The sequence below is a fragment of the Elephantulus edwardii genome, unplaced genomic scaffold (assembly GCF_000299155.1).
Source record: "Elephantulus edwardii isolate Elephantulus edwardi_28Jun2011 unplaced genomic scaffold, EleEdw1.0 scaffold00472, whole genome shotgun sequence".
NCBI lineage: Eukaryota > Metazoa > Chordata > Mammalia > Macroscelidea > Macroscelididae > Elephantulus > Elephantulus edwardii.
The window spans coordinates 430,490-437,056 of record NW_006400222.1 but is presented as its reverse complement, the minus strand read 5'-3'; positions in this window follow the sequence as shown (position 1 = coordinate 437,056).

Sequence of the window (6,567 nt, the reverse complement as noted above, 5' to 3'; positions counted from 1 at the left end):
CAAGGACAGGGCCAGGACACCAAACAGAGCCGAGGACATAGAACAGAGCTGAGGACGCAGAGTCAAGGACTCCAGGCAGAGCTGAGGACACGGTGCTCTTAGCACATGTCAACAGCCGCTTGGTCCTGAGATATCCAGGGGAGTTGCCCAATGCAGGAAGTGGGGTTCTGTATCCTTACTCCAGGAGCTAAGCAAGCTGGCCCAACACCCAGGGATCCTTGAGTCCCGTCGTTGTCAGCCCCAGGATGAAGGGCAACAGTCAGTCCGGAAAAGGAAACAGAAGAAAGGGGAGTTGAGCCCTCCAGCTTCAAGAGAGAACACAGGTATGAGATATCCTCTCATCCCAGTAAGAATAGCAAAATTTAACAGAAGAGCAAACATCAAATGCTGGCGAGGTTTCAGAGAAACTAGAACTCTTCCTTATTCACTATGGGTGGGAGTGTAAAATGGTGCAACCATTATGGAAAGCTGTAAGGCGCTTTCTCAAAAAGTTGCAAATAGAAATACCATTTGACCCAGCAATTCTACTACTGGGAATATATCCTAAAGAAACCATAACCACCACCGAAGCAGATATATGCACATCCATGTTTATTATGGCTTTGTTCACAATAGCAAAGAGCTGGAAACAACCCAAGTGCCCATCAAGAAACGAATGGATCAAGAAGCTTTGGTATATTCACACAATAATACTACGCTGCATTGAAAAACAAGGAACTCATGAAATATTATGCAAAATGGATGACCCTGGAGGACATTATGCTGAGTAAAGATCTCAGTCACAAAAGGACAAATATAGCATAAGGCCGCTGTTAAAACGGGACTGACTGATTGAAGTTGAGGGAAGACAGAGAAGGAGGGGAGGAATGATGTATACTGCATTGAAACAGTTGAGGGAGAGAACTGTTTAAAAGGAATATATGATTGGGTGTTATTGTCATGACAGGAGTCCAAAATGAAGGCTGCACAGTGGAGTGGACTTGAGGGGGAGGGATTGCATAACAAAGAGTTTTACCTTTTAAGGAGAAGAATGAACTGGGTGTGGGGTGGCAGGGAGAAAAGTGCAGCAATGAATGAACAGAAACCTTAAGTCCCTGTAAAGTTTCATTAAAATGAATAAACCCCACTCCCCAAAAAAGAGAGAACACAGGGCTGAAGGCCCAGGAATAGGAGAAGATCCCAGAGGCCAGGAGACAGCAGGACAGCCTGAGGTCAGGTCAGGGACCCCACAGACGAGGGCAAGTTCCAAAACCTGGCGGTCGACTCTACAAGCTCCTGGCTCAGACCAAGCACCCTGTGAGGCTTCTCAGGCAAGAGGGTTGGGGCTCGCCTGCCACCCACCCTCTCTAGTTGACCTAAAAGGCACGGTTCCATCTGAAGAGTGCTTCAGCAGGGTGAAGACATTGGGGCTGAAGTAAGAGAGGAAGGGAGGAGCATGAGGGGGGCATTGCCCAGTATCTAGCCTGTGTAAGAGGGCAGGAGAGCGCTCCAGGGAAAAAAAGACGTGGGGTGTCCCCAGAGAACGGGCTCCTTCATACCTTGAAGTAGTTCTCAGTGACGCTGACCCTGGTCAGATTGGAGATGGGTGGTCATCTAAGGGGGTCTTTACACAGAGAAGAGACCCAGATGCAGAGGAATGCAGCCATGATGGGATTGAGCATGACCCAATCAACGCCTGTGGCTACTAGAAGCTGTGAGGACAAGGAAGGCCCTCCCCGAACCACAGCCTGCTGATGCCCGAATCCCTCCCAGCCTTGAAAGTGATGGTTGGCAGACCTTTATGGAACCTGGCCACGCAGCACGTTCCCAGAGCGCCCCCAACCCAGGGGTCAGGGTGTAAAGTCACCAGTTAATCTGCTGGAAATGACAAGGCTATCCACTATAACGATGCTAGTCTGGGGCACGCGGCCCTCTGCACAGGCTGTGAAGGTGCCAGTTTGGGCCGCTCTGCCCTCCATTCAAGTGGCTGGTGAATGTATTTAAATCACCTAACAGACAGTAAAGGAGGCAGTGGTTACCCGCCCCCCCCCCCCGGGGCATGGAACAAGGATATGGTGGTAATTTGCCTCCCCAGAGGGTGTTCACACAGTCACAGTTTGTACCCAAGCAGCTCAGCACTGGAGCATGACTGACCCCACAGCAAGAAGATGGGTGGGGAGCCACTGGGCTAAGATGACCCAGCCTCTATGACCCTGACAGAGCTGCACGCTGCCCGCATCTCTTGGGGGCTCCCAGTGCACATCGAAAGTTCACATGTGCGTGCATCTCTGTAATGCCTATCCTTGTTGTTGTTGTTGTGTACCACAGAGTTGGAACCAACTCATAAATGACCCTCCGGCAGGTTTTCAGAGGCAGTTATTTGCACAGGAGATTTCCTGTCCTTCTCCCTGCCCATCCTTCTCCAGGGGAGTAACTGGCAGATTTTAACCGTGTGCCTTAGACATTGCAGTGCAGATTCTTACCACTAGGCCACCAGAGTGCAATGTTCTAAACTGCAGTGATGCCACTGAAGATACAGAGAGGCAGAGTGTCCCTCAGTATGTGAGCCACGTCACCTGGGGAAGAGTGCTGGGGGTTAATGGAACTTCTGGGCCTGAACTGCTGGCACAGCTAGCGTGAGAGTGTGTGTGCATGTGCACACACACATGTATGTTCATGGGTGTGCATGGATGCATGCGTGTATATGCATGTGCACTGGTGTGTGTGTGACTGCATGAACATATGCGTGTGTGTGCGTGTCTGGAGCACGTGCGTGCATGCATGCATGTGCTCCACACCTGCGGCTATCACAGAATTACAGAGAACAACTTGCAGCCATGATTCAGAAAACGGATGTGGTCAGCCCAAAGCCCACCTCACTGTCTGCCACCCTTGAGTGGTATCGCTCGTGCTTCCCCTCCTTCTGGCTCTGAGGCTAAAATCTATCTGCAGAGAAATAGACTTCTTCTTTAGCATGGTGGGTGGGTGCCACCAGGGTCCTAGAGGCTTCACGAACCCTTTAATTCAATCACATTCAATTTTTGCTTCCATACACAGTAACCACGTAAGAGGGTGTTGGTGCTCTAGCAAGTATTTGCAATACGATGAAGCTCAAGTGAGTGTGCTGTGGGGTCCACCCAGGTCAGCATCTTCCACAAACTGGACGCAGCCAAACCTGTCTAGTTCAATGGCCAGGAAGACTGGCTCGCAGCCAAGCAGATTTGGAGGAAAAAGATAAAAAAATGAAATCTTTCCTTCTAAAGTTCACCAATATGATTTTGTTAAATTTTTATTTATTTTTTATTTTATTGTTTTTTATGTGTGTGTGCCATCAAATCAGATCCAACTGGTACAGGAGGAGATTGCCCCTCCTTCTCCAGCAGAGCATCTGGTGGATTCAAACCATATGTATGCCTTTGGGACTGCAGCATAGCTTCTTGCCACTAGGTCACATGATTTTTTTTTCTTTTTTAAAGTAGCAGATGGGCAAAACAAAAGCAAGAGGACAGGACTTCCAGTGGTGAGACCAGAACCAATGGCCAAGGATGAGAGTGCCTGCTTTGCACACGACCAGCCACGTACAGTGGGGAGAGATGCTGCAGGCTCCACCAAGGGTTGTGATCAGAATTTAGGAAATGAAAAAAAGTATACCTCCATGAGAAGTGGTGAGGATGGCACAGGGCAGGACAGGATTCAGATCCGTTGTTCAGAGGGTCACTATGAGTTGTAGTGGACCTGATGGCCCCTAACACCAACAAGAAGCTAATGCCAAGGTCACAGGGCACACAATCTTCAAAAAGCCATTGTTTTCCTAGAAGCCAACAGTGAACACCCGAATTTTGAAACGAAAAACACAATTCTACTAAGGTTTGTTGTGAGGTGCCATCAAGCTGACTCCAGCTCATAGTGACCCTGGGTGGGACAGAGCGGAACATCGCCTGGCCCTGTGCCGTTTCCATCTCCATCATATACGCTTTCATTGCAGTCACTGTATCTTCCCACCTCCATGAGGACCTGCCTCTTCTTTACCAAGCTTGATGTTCTCCCCATGGCCTGGCCCTTGCTGACTACAAGCCCGAAGTCCGAGATCAAGTTCACCCTCCTTGTTTCTAAGCAGTACACTGACTGCTCTTCTTCCAGGACCATCCTGTTTGTTCTTTTGTCCATGGCATCTTCAGTAATCTTCACCAGCACCACAAGTATTCAGACTTCTTCACTTGTTGTCCAATCTTCACATGCATATGATGCAGTTGAAAATGCTGGCGCCTGAGTCAGGCACTCCTCGGGCTTTAAACGGACATCCTTGCCATTCAGTACTTTAAAGAGGGCCCTGGCAGCAATATCCTGTCTCAAAAATTACTATTGTTTCCTTAGTAAATAATTTTTGGTCACTGAAATGTTGAGCTATACTTTGATGTTGAGAAGAAACTCTCTGATAAGACCGCCTGAGTTTGATCTTCTAGGGCCCAGATAAGCCTCCCACCTTCTGTAGTGCCCAACTTTGCATGTACCAGGCGTCTAGAAACCAGTGTGTTACACCGAAGCAGCTCTGTGAGACTCCACATCCAGGGCTTGTTTTCCAAAGAGGTTTAGAGTAGCAAAACTAGGCACCTCCTAGGCGGCTGCTGTCAAGGCAGGTTCTGAGATGAAACCAAGCTTACAGTGCCAGGTCACCTGCTACCACAAAGGTTGTAACAAATACAGTTCAGTTACAAAGGAAAAAAAAATTACTATTGTTGAGTTGGAACTGACTCAGAGTGGACTGTCCAGTGATTTTTTCCAATGCTGCAAAGTGCAAGAGAGATTGCCCATTTTTCTTCTACAGAATTGTCTGTCGGATTCAAACTGGCAGAGAGGTGCTGCCTCAGGGTTAAGTTGCACAGTTCCCTGCAACCATGCCACCAAAACACCTTGTAGTACCCTGTGTGTTAGATGCCCTCTGGTCAACCATGACTCACAGCGACCCTGTGAACCACATATCAGAACCCTGTCCTGTTCTGTGCTATCCTTATTGTCTTCTACATACTTGAGCCCCTTGCTGCAGTCACTGCGTCTAGCCTGTTGTTATGTGCCATTTAGATACCTGTGATTCACAGCAACTGTATGTACAACAGCCCTAAACCCTGCTCTATCCTGTGCCCATCTCACTTCTCTGACACCCCTAGCCCCCATTATTCCAGTGACTGAATCAGTCCATCTCATAGAGGGTCTTGCTCTCCTGTGCTGTCCCTCCACCCTACCAAGCATGATGTCCCTCTCTAAAGACCTGTCTCTCCTTTCAACATGTCCAAAGTACGCCAAATGAAGCTTCAGAATCCTTGCCTTCAAGGAGCAGCCTGGTTTAACCCTCTCAAGAATGAACCTGTTCGTCATTCTCTTAGTAGTCCATAGTATATTCAATACTCTTCTGCAACACCACAGCTCAAAGGGATCAATCTTGTTCTTTCATCCCTAGTCACTGTCCAGCTCTCTGATGCAGAGCAAATGATTACAAAGACCATGGCCTGTATCAGGCACACCTTAGTCTCCAGACTGACATCATTGCTCTTCAGTACTTTGAAGAGGTCCCTAACAGCAGACTTTCCCAATGTAATTCGTCTTTTTATTTCCTGGCTGCTGGTGCCAAGAGTGTCGATTGTGGAGCCAAGCAAACTGAAGTTGTTAACAATCTCAATCTTGGGACCCTAAATCTGGGAGTCTCTTGAGAAATGTGGGCCACCACTTCCATGATGTTGCCCTGGCACTGTGGGGCCACGGTCTGACATTCTGCAGTGGGATAGGTCTTCTGCAGAGATAATGATTGAGCACCTGCCAACCAATTGATACGTTTGCACAACATTCTATGCTGACCGAGGAGAACAGTCCTCTCCACGTCTCGAGGCACACATTGGGTTACTGCTTCTGTGTCATTGATGAGAAGTGAAGGCAGAAAAGTTGCACGGCTCCTTGCAGTGCTGGATCAGTAATTTACGGGCTGCACAGAATGAGTTAGGATGTTGTCTCATTTTCTGTTCTCTAAACAGAAATGTATTTCTAATTTCGGTGTAAGACTTACAGCACTTTAACTGTCTAGAACAATTCCTCAGTGCACATAATCTGATCCCAGGATTACTTTTTTGTGGGGACTTCTAATTTATGGATCACATTTATTTAACTGGTATGGCACTGTCTACATACTTTCTCTCTTCCAATGTTGGACTTAGTAAATTGTGTTTCATCCAAATTTTAAAACGTATTTATTTTTTGTTTTGGTAGGATTTGTGGTTAGACCTTTATTCTATCCTGGTGCCAGAAGGGGTGCTTTCCTTTTCCCTCACGCACAATTTCTGGGGGGTTGCCAATTTTATTCCCAATTGGGCTATTACCAAAAAGTCACCAATTTTTTTTTTGCTATGTTTTCAAAAGTTGCCAATTGTAATTTAAATCTGGTCACTCTGTGTGAAACAGATAAGACAGGTTCTTCTAAGCACAATTAATAACAGTGCATCTAAACTCCAAAATCAATCTCCATAATAGTCTATGTGTTTCCTACTGCCAAAGGGGCCCTTTAGAGTAGTGAGAGAAGATCTTCACCCTGAAACCCACAGC